Genomic DNA, 17,908 nt, shown 5'->3' on the forward strand with positions numbered 1-17,908 from the left:
TCCAACAATCCCATGAAAGGAAAAAATAAAAGAAAATCCAAATAAAAGAAAATCATGATATTGAAGATGTACAATTATTATTTGTCAATCTAAAAAATTTAAAAACAAAGCAACAATAACAAAAGAAGTCTTCTTAAATCAGAATATACAGATATATGATATTGGTTGCAACAGCTACAGAATTCTCCGCAGTATGAGTGTGCAAGATTTATTTAAAATCTCCCCTGTTGCTGGACATTCAGGTTGTTTTTTGTTTTTGTCTATTACCAACATTGCTACAATGAACATTTTGGTTAATTTATTTATAAAACAACTATTTATTGAGCAATTGCTATGTGCCAGGCACAGTTTTAGAACCCTAGAATATAGTATGACATATATTGACATATATTCTTTTGTGAGGATATTAAGAAACAGAACGAGAATTGCTGCATTTGAGGAAATGTGCATTTCTGGTTTTGATAAATATTTCCAAAATGCTTGCTGAAAGGGCTGCAGAAATCTATATTTTCTTCAAGAGTATATGCGAATGGTTAATTTCCCCATTCTTGCCAACACTGGGTATCATCAAACTTTAAAACTTTTGCCAATCTGATAAGCAAAAAAAAAATGGCTTCTTGTTACTATTTTGACTTGCATAATTATGAGTGAAATTAAGCATCTTTTCTTGCTTATTGGCCACTTGTATTTCTTTCTTAATGAACTGCATGTTCCTGACAGCTGGGCGGTTTTCTATTGAACTGTTGTCTTCCTACAGATTTGTACTTGTTCCCCATAAATTAAGGAAACCAGTCAGTCCTTTGTCATATGTATTACAAAGCTCTTTTCCAGGTAATCTTTTGTCTTTTGACTTTGTTTGTGGTCATTTTTGCAATGCTTCTTGGTAGAAATAACGTTCAAGTTGAGTCTTGAAGGGTGAGTGATGATACTAATTATTAACTCTTGCCTAATCCTTCTAAGTGCTGAGTGTGCTTCTAAGTGCTTTAATATGTGATAACTCATTTAATTTTTACAACAACCCTAGGAGGTAAAACTGTTGTCATCACCACTTTAAGAGGAGGAAACAGAGACATAGAGGCAGTTAAGTAACTTTTCCAGGACCTCATAGCTGGTGAGGGGCAGAGACAAAAATCAAAACCCTGAAGAGCTATTTGCAAGGTAGTCTGGGAACAGTGGCAAAGGCATGGAGGTGAAAACAACACAAAATATCAGAGGAATTGCAAGGAATTCCCGTGCATTTGGCATAAAGATAGGCTGCTTCTTGGGGAAGGAAGGGAGACAAAGTATCGAGGCATCAGGGCAGGTTGTGTCTTGGTAAGAGGCACATTAGTCTTGTCTCCTGAGCTGGGGCATAGATTCCTTGAGCTCAGGGTCCACATCCAGACCCCATATTACATAGCATCCTTAGAACATATCTCAGCAGATGGGAGAAAATTGAAATATCTGTTGTTGTGTGTGATATAAGGCATTTTATAGGGCTTAGCTCATGACTCAATAATATTTTCTGGGTTCCCTGACTTTATTCATGGATCCCCAAACATGGAGTGGTCAGACCTTTTATACACAGCTCATGCTCTATTCTGGACAAAATGGAGTCTCTGCTTTATGTATCACTGGCAGCAAATGTTTCCTTCAGCTGCTGTCTTCAGTCCCACCATCACAAAGCACATGTCAAGGCTGTCTTCCCTGCTCTTAGTGTGAACTCTGAGAGGATAACCTAACCCCAAGTAAACATAGTTATTGAGATAACTCTGCCACCCTAGGTCATGTGATGCTTCCAAAAACAGATATAAATAATTTTGGATTATCTGTTCCCCTACACTTAACATATTGGTGTCCTTCCTACACAAAGGTGATACTAAGCCCTGTGTCATGGGCAAAGGATTCTGGAATGACCAAATGTGCATTCAGTTTCTTTCTTTCTTCTTTTTAAATGTTGAAACAGGAATCACTCAGGCTGCATCCTCTCTCCCTTCTACCCTCCCTGAGATGAGAGAAGAACGATCATCAGTAGCAAATGCAGTTGTAGCGAAGTAATGCCAAGAGCTGGCCTCACGCGCCACAGAGAATGCTGCGTCTCCTCCTCGTGGCTTCTGGGGCTTCTCACGCTGAGAAACTTCTGTAGCCACAAATCATATAAATGATCCCTGAAAGTATAGTCTTTCCATTTCTTACTAATGAAATCATGCTCTGTTCACCTCCAACTTTACAGTGTTTGGTAGCTTTGTCATAGGCTTCTCATTGCTGAGGCAGGAACCATAGGAATATTGGCCTCAGAAGCAGTATGGTGAGGGACAAAGAGTCTAAGATAAGGGACCTAATATTGCATCATTGCCTAGTGGCAGGGATGGCAGAACACTGTCATTCCCCACCCTGTGCCCGTGGCAGACATTGCTAATCAATCATGCACTCTTATCTACTGAACCTGAGGAGCTTCAGACTCCTCAAAATGGTGGCCCTGAGTCACATCCCAGTTAACTGCACTTGGCTCTTGAAACGAAATGTATTTGTTATCCCCAACCTAATTGTTAAAAAGCCGTAGTTTTGGAGTCACACAAATCTGAGCTTAAATTTTGGCTGTGTCATCTGAGCAACTTAGCCTCTCTAAGCTTCTGCTCCCACCATCATCACATCCCTCAGAAAGTGTGTGGGAAGGGCAAATGGGGTAACATGTCTTAAGTTTCTTGAAAAAATGCAAAACCCAGTTGCAGTGTCAAATCCGAGGAGTTATTTAGAATCTCTGGATTGCTCCCAGTTTCCTTCCAGGAAAAATTAGGGTTGTGAAAGTTGTCAAAATCAAAATGGAGTCACTAATGTTAAAAAAAGAAAGAAAGAACCCTGACAAACGGAGCTGGGAAAGGCCATGAAGAAAGAGTTCTCATACATGTATACCTGATAACAAAAACTGTCACACAAGATTCTGTAAAAACCATGACTTTGCACAAAGGCCATTGCAGCCTTACACAAAAAAGACTTCTGCGAAGACATCTGCCCAGCCACTTCTTGTCCAAGCCTAGACTGGCATCATCCTTGTTATTGTTCTTTGGAGCCAAGGATAATTATGTCAAAACAAATATGTAATCCTTCTCTTTCTTTCTTTAAATATCTGTCTTCCTTTACCTCCCTGAACATGTACGTAGTTTACTATGATATGCATATTCCCAATACAATGCTCTATTCCCAGGTAAATGTCTTTTTCTTTTAAAGAGACTCTCTTTGTTTGCTATTTATGTTAACAGGGAAAAAGATTAGACTGTCTCTGAAGTCTGTCTCTTCCAGCTCATTTGACAGGACTGGGCTGCTTCTCACTCATGCATTCGTTCAATGATTTTGCCTAAGTGCCACTTCAGCTTGGACAGGCACTGTTCTAGGCTTTGGGGCAGGAGCCCCACCTTCTAGGAGCATATATTCTAGCAGGAAGATAGACAATAAACAAATTATCAAATCTGTTTTATGGCACATTACAAGTCAGACAACATCAGCAGATGGAAGTACCACAGAGAAAAATAAAAGTAGGTGGCTGAAGAGAGGAGCCTGGGCAGATTCCAGGGCTGCTGATTCTGCAGTGAGAAGGAACTAAGTGCCCTGCAGAGAGACTTGAGGCTGGAGGTTAGCTCTTTGTTCTAGCAAAACACTTGGGAATCATGAGAAGATTGCATTGACTGCCACCCCTGTTCCCAGCCTCTCCTTCTGAAAGAAACTTGTGTGGCTGCATCCATACCACAGGCCTATATGCAGCATTCCTCCCTGGCTGGGCCTAAGGGCCTCACAGTTCATTTCCTGTTCTTTAGGATGGGGTGAGGAGTGGTCTACCTGGCCTCCACCTATGCAGCCAGGGGCTTCCACTCACTGTTGCTCGGTAGCTTCTGGGCTGGGGAAGAGCAGAGTTCTCTGGGTCCACTCCATTGCCCCTTTTATCCTGGCATCTCCAGCATGGGACTGCGACGGGTGGCATCTTCACCTGGGAATGGTTAGGGAAAATCATGACGGCCAGGTGTGATGAACAGGCAGCCCCTGGAGGCCCAAACAGGAGGTGGCGAGAGTGGCAAATGGAAGTGCCCAAGAGGAGAGGCGAGCAGTGGGTGTAGGTGAAGAGCTAGGTGTAGGTGCATACCTTCATTGTGCAGGGAGGCAGGAGTGTGGCAGAGCTGACTGTTGGCGTGCAGGATTCCCGGAATTAGAAGGCAGCAAAAAAGTCTGTAGACAATCAGATGGAGCATCAGGACAAGAGCACACTGGCATGAACTCCAAGAACACTGTCCTAGGTGTCAGCACACCCTGAGTTGACATCCAGGCCACCTACAATGGCAAGAAATGTCTCATCACTGTAATGTTACTATTCAGGCAGGGCCTGCCTGGGTGATGACCAGGATGAAGATGCTCAGACCATCATCTTCCTCCAGGATGAGTGCCACACAAGCACGCCATGAGGCACCTTAGGGACATGGTTGGCATCGACACCATTACAGGGATGTCCAGATTGGAGACATAATGGCAGTGGTAAGGGCCAGCTCCTGAGAAAGAAAGACCATCTGTTGCTTCTACATGCTGAGGGGTTAAGGCTGCTGGCATCAAGAAGCACTTTCAGAAATTCAAGCCCTGAGAGACCTCCATTCCCTTAATAATGTTTTCCTACCACATGGCTCAATTTATAAATTTATAAAATACATCTGTAGACTGGGATGAACTGCTACTGAGCTGATATTTCTACAGGAATCAAATCTGAAAGTGAGGCAGTGCTGGGCCTTAGAATCTAGCCTGGGCTGGCTCAGAGCAGAATTGGGAAGCAAGGTGTGGTGGGTTGAATATGTCCCCCCAAAATTCATGACCGCCCAAAACCTCAAATGTGACCTTATTTGGAAATAGGGTAGTTGCAGATGACATCAGTTAAGATGAGATTATACTAGATTAGAGAGGGACCTAAATCCAATGATGTCTTTACAAGAAAAGGAGAGGACACGTGGGGAAACACACCGGGAAGAAGGCCGCGTGACAATGAAGGCAGAGATTGGAGTGATGCAGCTGCAAGCTCAGAAATGGCAAGAATTATTGGAGCCACCAGAAGCTAGTGAGAGGCAAGGAGCATTCTTCCCTGGAGGCTTCAGAGGGAGCACAGTCCTTCATTTTGAGTTTCTAGCCTCCAGAATGTGAGGGGATACATTGCTGTTGTTTCCTGCCTCCCAGTTTGTGGTAATTCATTACTGCATCTCTAGGAACCTAATACACACACACAAAATTTGTTTTAAATCTGGCTCTTCAGCTGGGCACAGTGACTTATGTTTGTAATCCCAGCACTTTGGGAGGCTGAGGTGGGCAGATCACTTGAGGTCAGAAGTTCAAGACCAGCCTGGCCAACATGGTGAAATTCATCTCTACTAAAAATAATTTTTTGAAAATTAGCAGAGTGTGGTGCCGCATACATGTAATCCCAGCTACTTGGGAGGCTGAGGCAGGAGAATCCCTTGAACCTGGGAGGCGGTGGCTGCAGTGAGCCAAGATTGTGTCACTGCACTCCAGCCTCGGCAACAGAGCAAGACTGTCAAAAAAAAAAAAAAAAACTGCCTCTTCTCTATGAAAGAAAGAAAGAAGAAGAAAAAGAAAGAAAGAAAAGAAGAAGAAAAAGAAAGAAAGAAAAGAAAGAAAGAAAAAGAAAGAAAAAAGAAAGAGAAAGAAACAAAGAAAGAAAGAAAGCATCAACCCTATTTATAGTTATTTCTGTTTTTTTTTTTTTTTCTATATTCCTCCTCCTGGATAGCCTTGTCATGTGGAGGGTAAGAGCCACACAGCCTGGATTTGACTCCTACCTCTGCAACTCACCAACTCTGGGGGCTGGCCAAATCTCTCTGAGCCTTTGTGTCCTCGTCTCTATGGGGCCTATTGAAGAGTAAGTGAGAGAGCATGAGAAAGCTCAGGTATAGGCCTGGGCTGATGTGGGTCCTCAGTGAGTGCTGGCTGCCTTTCCTCCGTGGTGAATGCCACACAAGCACACTATGAGGCACACCTGGGCCCCCTCTTGCCAGCCCGAGCATCATGCCAATCACTAGGCGTTCCTGAGTGCTGTCTTCTTCAGACAGTATCCTCTGTGTCAGCAAGATGTTTTTGTCCCCCTAACAACCCACCCGTATCTAGTACTTTAGTGTGATGTTCCAAGGCAGCAACATTTTCATCTATCAAGAATTAAGAGCCTGCAAGAAGAGATGGGATGGAGAGCAGCATGACCCAGCTATAGAGAGTCAGGCTGTGCTGCTGTGTTGCACAATTCAAGAAGGTCACCGTTTATCATGCAAACCATACAAATGGTTTCCCCTAGAGTTGGGTATTATGGTGACCCTGAGGTGGCCTTAAAAGTATGGAGGAGTGAGGAGATGGGAGAAGAAAGGAATCTCCTCTTCCTCCTCCTCGTCCTTCTTATTGTCGTTCTTCTTCTTCTTGTTGTTCTTCTTCTCCTTCTCCTTCTTCTTCTCCTTCTCTTCCTCCTTCTCCTCCTCCTCCTTCTCCTCCTCCTTCTCCTCCTCCTCATTCTCATTCTCCTTCTTCAGAGACAGTCTGTCACTCTGTCGCCCGGCCAGGAGTGCAGTGGCACAATCTTGGCTCACTGCAGCTTTGATCTCCTGTGCTCAAGCGATTCTTCAACTTCAGCCTCCCAAGTAGCTAGGACCACAGGTGTATACCACCACACCTGGCTAATTTTTGTATTCTTTATAGGGACAGAGTTTCATCATGTTGCCCAGGCTGGTCTTGAACTTTTAGGCTCAAGTGATCCACCTGCCTCAGCCTCCCAAAGTACTGGGATTACAGGCATGAGCCACTGCACATGGCCCTTTCTCTTTTTTTGGATAACATAATTACACATATTGTTATGTCTGGAGAAAGGTATGTGTATTGGGGATTAGGGAATTTGGAGAGGGAAAATGCTCAGATATTGAATCCATTTATATGAAAAAACTTTGCAAGGGAAGAGGTGGGGAAAGAACCCAGTGAATCCTAATACTAGAGAGAGAGAGGGAGAGAGGGACAGAGGGATGGGGATGGAGGGGAGAGAGAGAGAGAGGAGAAAGTTATGTTTCCCTCTTATGAAATCTCAGTGCAATCACCCCCGGGCTGGCTGACAACAGGCCTAGGCCAACAAAGGCAGATTACACAGTGTCTCCCTGTAGCAGGCCGGCTACCGGAAGCTGTCACTCATCTTTCAGGGGGCTGGCTGCAGGCACCTGCCACGAAGAGCTTTAAAACCTGACAGAAGGGATGGCAGGGAAGCCCAAAAAATGCCATCAAAATGCTAAAACCACAAATAACCAAAGTGGGGAAGGCAAAGAGAAGGCTCTAGATCCTCATGTGAACTGGCGATGATCCCGAGGGAGCCTTGCATAGCTGGAGAGGGGTGCACCTGCCAGCAGTCATCAGGAGACGTCAAAGGAGAACAAGATGTGTGAGAGCTAAAAGAAACCCTTCATCTCATGGAGGTGGGGAGTAGAGTGGTGGTTACTAGAGGTTGGGGGTGGGGAGAAGAGAGGTCGGTAATTGGGTACAAAAGTACAGTTAGATCAGACTAATAAGTTCTGCAGGACAAGCACAGTGGCTCGCGCCTGTAATCCCAGGACTTTGGGAGACCAAGGCAGGAGGACTGCTTGAGCCCTGGAGTTTGAGATCAGCCTGGGCAACATGGTGAAACCCCTGTTTCCACAAAAAATACAAAAATCAGCTGGGCATGGTGGTGTGTGCCTGTAGTCCCAGTTACTTGGGAGGGTGAGGTGGGAGGATCACCTGAGCCTGGGAGGTAGAGGTTGCAGTGAGCTGAGATTGCGCCACTGCACTACAGCATGGGTGACAGAGTGGGACTCTGTCTCAAAAAAAAAAAAAAAAAAGTTCTAGCTTTGACAGTATAGTAGGGCAACTATAATTAAGAAGATTTCAAAATAGCTAGAAGAGAGGCCTTGAAATGTTCCCAACACAAAGAAGTGATTTATGTTTGAGGTGATGGATATCCTAATGACCCTGATTTGATCATTACACATTGTATTCATGTATGAAAATATCACATGTATTCCATAAATATGTACAGATATTGTGTATCAATTTAAAAATACATAAACACTGGAGGAGGTTTGGACCCAGGAACTAGAAAAGGAGGGAAAGTAGTGTTAACTGAGAAAAATAAGCACTAACTAGTTCAATTAGGGTTCACAGTTTTTATTTACTGAGCATTTATCACCTGCCAGGAACCATTCTAAGTAACTTAGGTTTATTATCTAATTTAATTTAAACATCAGCTATGTAAGGCATGGGAGGTTATTATCTCCATTTTACAGATAAGATAATTAAGGCATTGGTGATTTAAATAACTGGCCCAGGGACTTTCAGCTAATAAATGGCAGAGCCAATGCTCAATAAATACTAGATAATTTAATGAATAAAAGAATAACAAACTAACCTCTTCCCCTGAAATATTTTAACAGATTAATAGATCTTTGGACAAGGTTTATGAGAAATGTGTCACAGTATTTGACAAAATCTCTCATAAATTGTTGTAGAATTGGAGAACTGAGGGTGGAGTGATAATATAGTTTGGTGGGATTTGTTAACTAAGAAGGCTCAGTCCAGAAGGCCTCCAGTGGCATTTTCTATTCCTGTTCGTGTTTTGTCCATTTTTTTTTTAAGTCTCTGACTTAACAAATACATGCCTGTCAAATTTGAAGATGCCCTACCCTGGGAGAGATAACTGGGGTATAGAAAGATATAATAAAAATTCCCAGTAATTGGGCAATTTACTAAAATGAACAGCGTGAAATTTAACAAGGATAAAGGTAAAGTCCTGCCCCAGAGGCTCAAAAAGTTAACTATTCTGTTATAACCTGGGAGAGACTCAACAGACATGGATGAAGACCTTAGCATGGAAGATGGCTCCAACCTCAAACTGAGTTGTCAGTGGAATGACTCCTTAAGAAGCAAATGCAGTCTGAGTTGTGCTGATAGTTTTATATACCCACAGTGAAGACATCCCATAATATTTTACACTGGTTAGATCCCTTTTGTTTTTTGAGATGGAGTCTTACTCTGTCACCCAGGCTGGAGTGCAGTGGTGCGATCTCGGCTCACTGCAAACTCTGCCTCCTGGGTTCAAGTAATTCTCCTGGCTCAGCCTCCCAAGTAACTGGGATTACAGACACACACCAACACGCCCAGCTAAATTTTTTTGCATTTTAATAGAGGTGGGATTTCACCGTGTTGTCCAGGCTGGTCTGGAACTCCTGAGCTCAGGCAATCCACCTGCCTTGGCCTCCCAAAGTGCTAGGGTTACAGGCGTGAGGCACCCGCCTGGCCCAGAGTTGGTTTTAGACACATTTTAAGAGGCATACTTCTGCATGCCCAGAGAAGGGCATCTGGTGAAATCTCTGTAACCGCTTTACAATCAGGATGTAAGAAGGTATATGGATGCTAACCTTAGAAGATTGAAGTCCTAGGAGATATGTCATAGCTGTCTGAAATTATTTGAAGAATTATCCAAATAACTCCAAAAGGCCAAAGTATAAGATCAATGGGTAAAAATTACAGAATGGCAGACCTTCACAATGAAGAGGTATACCATGCAGATTTTTGTCCTCAAAATACCCGAGTTACTTAATTTCTCCTGCTCTTAGTTTCCTCTTCTGTAAAGTAGGGCTAATAACAGTAACTCTTTTCACAGGAATATCGTAAAATGAAGTTGAAATAAGACATGTAAAGTGCATAGCCCAGTGTCTAACATGTAGGAGTCAATTTTAAAGGGTTAGTATTTACTTTACTTTATAATAACTTTAAAAACACATAGAGATGCCTAATAATGGAAGAGATTGCTTTCGAAGGCAGTGAGCAAACATCTTGCCACCGAGCATTTCTAAGTGTTTGCAGAGGAGCTGTGGAAGGGACTCAACCACTAGGTGGGGGATTGGAGTCAGTGGTCCTCAGGGCCTTAGCCATTGAATGATTCCATGATTCTACATATCTACTGACCACTGTCAAAGGTGAAAAACTCTCGGTGTTCTCCTAATCACAGCCGAGGATTCAAAAGCCAATTGAACCACAGGTTCACCCAAAGCGTGACTTGTTCCCAAGCATTGTCACAACAGTCCCAGGTAAGGACCTTATAGGTAGACATCTTTTGTCTTTCCTACAGTCTCCCTTCTTCCACATTGATTTTACTAAGTAATTCACCCTCAATATCAGTTGATACAATTAGGGGGAAGCTGATTCCACCTCCCAGACCCAGAGGTTGACCAAATGCCCAGGCTTGGCCAGTTCATCCCCTTCTCCTGGCCATGAAGATTTGTTCAGAGATACACACGTGACCCACTCAGTCCAATAAAAGCTTCAGGATGATGCTGAGGCCACTGGGAGAGATGTTTTCTTTTTCCCAAGGTTGTTAATCTTAAGCCTGGAGCACTTGGTGGCATTATTTGAGAAAGAATCTAATAGAGGAAAAAAATAATTTGGGAGACGGAAAGAAACAAATTCCTAATAAGATTATTTTAACAGCTAGATCCAGGTACTCCTGAAGTATTCCTGAAGTTACCTAAGCCAGTAAATTCATCTTTTCCTTTAAGTCAGTTTGAGTTAGGTATGTCTCTTGTGACCCAAACACTAATGGCCAATCCTCCATCCTCCTCTCTTCAGGAGAATAATAGCTACAGGAGGCTGGGGAAAAATTACACATTACTTTGGGCAATTCCAGTAGAAACAAGAGCCCGCATATGACTGCAATGACATGGGAGACCCCAAGTGAGAACCACCCAGCTGAGTCCAGTCAACCCACAGAAGGATGAGAGATAATGTTGCTTTATTGTAGAGCTACAGTAGGTAAGTGAAACACACATTCAATAATGGAACCTGAGAAAATCCTAGCACATACAGTAAAAGCATAGAGCCCATAGTTAAACCTCCATTTCTTTTCTGAGCTGCTTGGTGGCTCTCACCGAGGTATGATGCAAAGTATATAGGTATAGATGCAAAGGTGTAGATGCAACATGTCACTAAGTCATGAACGACAAAGTCCCTCTAGGGTGAATAACCAAGTTATAGAGAATAAGAGGCCTTTTAAGCCCCTTTGTCCACCTTTCTTCATATCAGTGGTTAAGATGACAGCCCTTTGTAAATTCTAAAGAATTTTCTTTATTCTTCCTCATCCAATTCACCTCTCTCTTATTCACCCAATCTGTAGGCATACACAGTTAATCTTGTTTTTGGTCATAAAGGGATTCTGTTACAATGTCAGATAAATCCTTTTCACCTTCCTTCAAGGGAGGAATTAAGTCAGGGAAACTGTTTTGCTCCTTAGAGTAGTTGTTCTTTAAAATGAAGTTATCGATTAGGCAATGTCTATAAAATTAAGATGTACGTACTTAAGAATCCCAATGGTAAGACTTTATTCAACGGACATTTACAAGAGTTTGCTAATATATTTGTACAAGGATGCTAATTGGAGTGTTCTTACAATTGAGGAAGGAGGAAATGAATTGTCTACCCACAGGGGACTTGTTGAAGAAATGATGGTACATCCAAATGATAGAATCTATGAAGCCAGATGTTTAAAAGAAAATGAGATAGATCCATATGTATTGATCTCAAAAGAGCTCCAGGATATACTATGATGTGGAAACAGCACTCCTACCACGTTGTGCGGCTCTGGTGGGCACCATTCACACTGTGTGCTATGGGAATATTGCCCCGTTCAAGACACTCTAAAGTACAATGTGGGTGGTGTTCCATGAAGTTGCGCAAACCTGAGGTGGTTTTGGTACACTAAAGATGTTTAAGGACAAATGGAAATGTAGGGGTATACATACATTGTTTTCCCATGGGAAGGAAAGAAAAGGCACTTAAAAATGTGCGTTTAGGAGAGGGATAAGTCAGGGGATGGGAGCTTTCACTTTTTATTTTGTACATATATATTATCTAATCAAGTACTTCTACAATTATCTGAGGTTGGGGGAGAGGAGATTATGGGCCATTTTTTTTGTTTTATTCTTTGTATGTCTTTTATTTCCAAATATTAATGTGTAGCTCTTTGTAAAGAATCCACTAAGCTTTTTCAAACACCAAACATAATTTTTGAAGATTATTCAAGTCAAGTTATCCACTTTTCTCAGGCAAAGCATATTTCTCTGTTGCAAACTTCCCTGTTATGATATACTTGTTTCTACTTGTGGCCCTGAAATTCTTGGGTAGGCACATATTTTCTGTCCCTGGTGCTATTAGAGGAATGTGGGATTGGGGTGGCAGGTGGCTGCTGCTCCCCGCCTCCCCTTGGTCAGTCCCTGCCAGGTGGCCCACGCCATCAGACTCCTCGGTGCTGCCTCCTGCATGCCAACTCTCAGAGCTTGTTTAGAAGAGAGAGATGAGTCAGCAGATTTGCCTGATGCAAGGCTGGCCTGGTGCCAGCATGATGCCCTGCCTGGTTTCAGCCACCCAACTTCAGCAATAACTGGGAAGATAGGGTCAGAGCCACCTCTTGGGTTCTGGAAATGAGCTCATCTTCTTTGGCTGCCCTGAGGAGACAGATAGCCTGGCCAAGGCTGAGGAGGAGGGTTTGAAGACTCTGAACTGAGTGCCTCCAAGCCAGCACAATGAGTGGTGGGGATGGCACTAGGAAGTATGAGGAACGCCAACACCACAATAATTGCAGGTGGGGGCACCGGTTGACAATAACTTCCTCCCCCATATTTCTCAGGAACACCCTCTGTTCCATTTCCTCTGCCTCTTCTTGGCTGAGGACCACAACTATCAAAAGCCAAAGACAGGAAGAACTAAACAATAATTCAGGTACATTGATAAAGCTGGGGACTTCCTCACTGCCAGCCCTGAATCACCATCTCTTTTCAGCGTTTTCTCCTATTGGTCAGTTGGACTGAAGGAACTCTGAACCTGGTACACATACTCATGCCCCATCACCTCTTCTGACAGGTGCTCTCTCCATTCCAGGCTCTTCATGAATCAACCACTCTTCATTCACCGGGCAGGGGCCAGGTGCTCTGTTTGACTTGGTGCTCCTGCTGACTGAGGAAAGCACCAGCTTATCTCGATTTTCATGGTATGGTCTTCACAGCAGCCTAAGGATCCCCATGATCTTTTGTTGCTTTCCATGGTTTTACCTGCCTTGTACTTGAGTCGCTCGTTTTCCGAGGCAAAGGTGTATCCCCATTGTCCTTCAAGGCAAAAGCCCCAAAGACATCAAACATTAGGAGTCCTCTTGCCTTCCATGCAACAACAGTACAATTCAACAGATGGTTTTATGCCAACAGTAGCTCCTGCTGGGGGACTCTGCTTTGGAAGAGAAGAGTCTCCCTTGTCAGGAGACTGCAAATGCAGCTACCACTGGGTATATAAGGGGAAGACAAGTTTATTGACTGTCATGCTTGACATTGTAAGAATTTCGATCACCTATGTTCCTCCTAATAATTCTGAGTGGCAAACATTTTTGCCCCCCTTTTTTTTTATAGAAGGGGAAACTGAAGTGTGGATGGACTCAGTCATTTGCCAGGGAAAATCAGCTTAGATAGAGTCCCAGTCTGTCTCCTGCAAACCTCTGACGGCCTCCTTCTGGGTCAATGAGTTGACCCCACAAACTAAAGAAGTACAGTAAACAACTCCTTTGCTAGTGAATTTGCAGATTGTGTGTTCAGATAGACCCAACTTGCTACCCGCACAAATGCAAAGTGAATGTGACCCAGCCTACGGTTCACTCACAATGGGGGCTCGGTGCCAACCTGGCCAAGAGATGGCAAGTCGCTACCTGTGGCAAATACCATCCCTGCCTTAATCTTAATTCCATGAAACTCTCTCATGTAAGATTGAAGGAAAAACAAAGGAAACTGCAAAATCCTCCCAAGCTCCAAAATTCAGGGCCTTTAAGCCAGGGGCCCAGTTAACATGTTCCTTCTTGTGATGGCAACCCCAATTGGTATAAGCCATTGTCCTTCCAGGCTACGTGGGCCTGGCCTCAGAGCCTTTCCCTACTCATAATAATATGGCTGAAAAACTGCTTAGGGGCTACTGGCCCCAGGAGACACCTTCCTTTGGGTATTGATAGCAACAGCTGTTCCATTCAGAAAAGCACTATGCAGGCCTGGCTTTTGGCCCCATGGTTGTTATCATGAGGCTAGAATGGAGCCTCTTGGGCCCCAGCTCTGGCCGAACCATTACAAAAGTCAAATTTCAAACAGAGTCAGCTCTCAATTATTCAGACTAATGGTTCAATTTGTAGATCTTCTTCCCCTTCTTCACTCTGTCTCTAGCCTTCTCTTTGCCAGCTGCCTTTAGGCTCTCATCATTAATACACCCACCAGAGGAGGACAAGGCAGAGGACATAAGATCAATCAGTGTTAGAGCCTGTGGGTGATTACAGTAAAGGATTTGTTTAAGAAGCAGGTGGAGTGTGGATTTTACGTATTCTTGCTAATCCCATTCCCACCTATTATGGACAATGGAAAACTGCCTTGAGTTCTTTGAGCCCCTCTGATTTGCTGTCTTGCCAGGAGAAAACAATAGAAAGATCAAAATCTACATGCCCAGAGCCAGGGGGTCCCAGGCTGAGACTAACTGGGCTAAGAAGGCAGCCATACCTGCCTTCTTAGGCACCAGACCACACCGTACCAGATCATCCTGCAGGCCCAGGGTGCGGTGCCTATCTACCCAGAAGCTTTAGGGTGTCCAAGGGAGAGAATACAGTCATGGGTTCTTAGTTTCTGTTTCTGGTTGGACCAGTAAATCTCCTTCCTCATCCCTCTTTTGTGCTTATTACTAGAGACAGAAACTAAAACCCATGGCTTCAGGCTGCTAAAACCTAAAACAAAACACAACAAAACAGAACAACAAAAACAACAAAATAAGGCCAGTTGGACAAGGTTGTCTCTTACGGTGGACAGCAGACATTGGGTTTGTGATAAATGAAACACTCAGGGCTTTTCTCCCTTGAATGGTTGAAATTGTGTATTTCCAGACCAAATAAATTAGCAAATAAAACTGAAAACTAATTCTAAAAACATAATTCACAACTGTAGCAGTAGCCCCGTCTTTCTCAGCAAAAAAGACTTACAAGGTTTAGGATGGGTTGCATGCCTAACGTAAAGAGCAAAAAAGGAGACTATGACTTTATTTTATTAATAATAATAAAAGCTCATATATTGATACCTAAGTGCCAGATGCTAGGCTTACTGAGATATACGAACTGTCTTATTTAATCTTTACAACAACCTTGGGAGATAGAAACAGCAAATGAGAGTTAGAGAAATTCAGTGACTTGCTCCAGGTAGCAGGTTGGAGTAGGTTGTCCCATCCAGTTGGTCGACCCCACGGCCATTTGATCTACCACATTGTTCCACCTTTTCTACAGTGTGATCCAAGCTACATGTTTTAGCCTCTTCTCTTGACCAAAACTAGAGTAAGCATGATTACTACCATCATCACCACAAAAACCCCAGTAACATAGTTGTGAATTCTCACTTTCTGTTCCCTCCATATGGCCTCTCTCGTGTTTTTTTTTTAAATACTCACCATTCTCATTTATTTTTATTTATTTAATTAATTTTAGTTATTTAGAGACAGAGTGTTGCTGTTGCCTGGGTTGGAGTGCAGTGGCACCATCATAGCTCGCTGCAGCCTCAAACCACTGGGCTCAATGTCCTCCCACCTCAGCCTCCTGTGTAGCTGGGATGACAGGCACATACCACCACACCCAACTAATTAAAAATTTTTTTTTGTAGAGACACGGTCTTGCTATGTTGTCAGGCTGGGCTGAAACTCCTGGGCTCAAGCAATCCCCACTCCCGCCCTCAGCCTCCAGGCTCCCATATGGCCTCTTGATTTCCAGATTTCTAGCCTGAGGTCTCCTCTATTCTGCTAGACAAGACATTCCATTCAGCAGAGGATTGTGTGCATCGCATGGTTCTTGTATTTGTGCTTTCAGCATTGTTAGTTGTTCTTATATCGTTATTTCACTTTTTCTGTATGTTTGTTTAATCTCCCCAGAGTGAGTCCATGGGAGGGAACCTTGTCATGCTTCATGCATGTTTTAGTTTGTCACTGTTTCTGGCATGATGCTGGGTATACAGGAAGTCCATAATACCCATTTTCTGATTACTGGGTTAGTTGGGAATAAAAACCACATAGAACATACCTGTGTTGAGCTTGCCATGTTGCTTAACACAGCACTGGGCATATATAGCAGATACTCAGAAAATGTTTGTTAATTATTTGAGTATCTGACTACCTGGAAGAGGAATGAGTCCAACAGTTACCAGCAGGTATATGCACTTTATATATATCATCTACTCTAAATCTCATGATAATTCTGTGTGGTAAGTGTTTTCTTTTTGTTTATTTCTCCAAGAAAAAATGAGGTAGATGTTATTTTTACTTTTCATATAGTTATGGGAAAAAAAAGAAAAGAACATTTTTATCTGAGGAATATGAACCCCTTTATCAGGCCCAGAGAGGCACTGGAATGAAAGGGCTGTCAGATCACTCCCCTTTGAGTGAAATAATTGTCGTGAAGCCACTTGCTATGCAAGTGCTAGACTAACTGAAGGCAAATGGCCATAACATGCCATACACACTGTAGTTCACAAGGTATAGATAATCACGAGCCAATGTTATTTCTGCAAACCAATGAGAATTGCTGATGAACAACAACGTTTGTAATCTCCCCCTCCTGATTTGTCCCTTTTTTCTTTAAACACTGGAGCCTCTCTTTTGTTCTCCAGAACACTCCCCAAGGCAACTTGAAAGTGTGTCCCGGGCTGGAGGCCTCAACCTTGGCCCAAATAAACTTTTTTTTTTTGAGACGGAGTCTCACTCTGTCTCCCAGGCTGAAGCGCAGTGGCACAATCATAGCTCACTACAGCCTCAAACTCCCGGGCTCAAACCATCCACCAACCTCAGCCTCCTGAGTAGCTGGACTACAGGTGCGTGCCACCACACCCAGTTGATTTTTGTATTTTTGGTAGAGACAGGGTTTCACCATGTTGGCCAGGCTGGTCTCAAACTCCTGACCTCAAGTGATCCTCCCACACTCGACCTCCCAAAGCCTGGGATTACAAGTGTGAGACACTATGCCTGGCCCCAAATAAACTCTCCATTAATTTTGCCTCAGGTTCTTCCTTTAGGTCTATACAGCCCCACGTCCTCCCCTGGTGATACTGAAGCTAGGACTCATGTGCAGGGTCCTTGGCAGCAAGGGGAGGAGGACATGGGTACCAACTAGGATATCAGCCTGGGACCAGCAAGGATTGCCCCTGGAGACATCCCAGGTGTGGTCATAAGCTTAGGAAAGCAAGGATCTAGGATCCAGCAGGCCAGGACCTAGGGGCAACTGAGAGGTAAGCCTGGGTGTCTCCAATGGCAGCCCCCGGGAACAGCCTGTGGGGAGTTTCTGTTGACCTAGACCCTGAACCTAGTTCTGCCACCAGGCTCTACCCATATTAAGACTTGCTCTTTGGGCAAATGACAGCAACCACTCCAGCCTATGACTTTCCAGTTGTTCCTGGACCTAAGCTGGTTCCAGTTGGATAAATCTGCATCAGAACAGAGAGAGGGCTCCCTGGGAGTCTGTGGGAACTTGGGGGAATGGCAGGATAAGAGACAGCTGGATTGAAAGATTTAACAAAGAAAGCATTGCTTTCCATAGGACAATGCCCAGAGAGCTGGTTTTGAAGCTTTTGTGGAGTGGGATTTGTTTATCCCAGGAACAAGAGGGTTTATATTTCCCTAAGCCTCCACTGCTAGTCTGCTAGTCTTGTGGGATACTAGGACTGTTTTAGGGTTCCTGGTCCATCCCACCCGTGCTTTCCTCACAGCTTCCAGTCCCTGCCTGCTCCCATTTCAAGTTTGAAAATTTCTCTTTACGGGAATGCTGTTAGGGGAGACAGACTTCCACAGC

The 17,908-nt window shown here is 43.7% G+C and overlaps 1 non-coding gene across 1 annotated transcript; it reads right to left on the bottom strand.

Moving 5' to 3' along the window:
• Positions 1-1,947: 1,947 nt before the first annotated feature.
• LOC116470146 (small nucleolar RNA U3) lies at positions 1,948-2,163 on the bottom strand. The gene has a single exon (XR_004248551.1). It is a non-coding gene; the product is annotated as a small nucleolar RNA U3 (small nucleolar RNA).
• Between the last annotated feature and the right edge of the window lie 15,745 nt (positions 2,164-17,908).

This window comes from Hylobates moloch, unplaced genomic scaffold (assembly GCF_009828535.3).
Source record: "Hylobates moloch isolate HMO894 unplaced genomic scaffold, HMol_V3 SCAFFOLD_5, whole genome shotgun sequence".
Lineage (NCBI taxonomy): Eukaryota > Metazoa > Chordata > Mammalia > Primates > Hylobatidae > Hylobates > Hylobates moloch.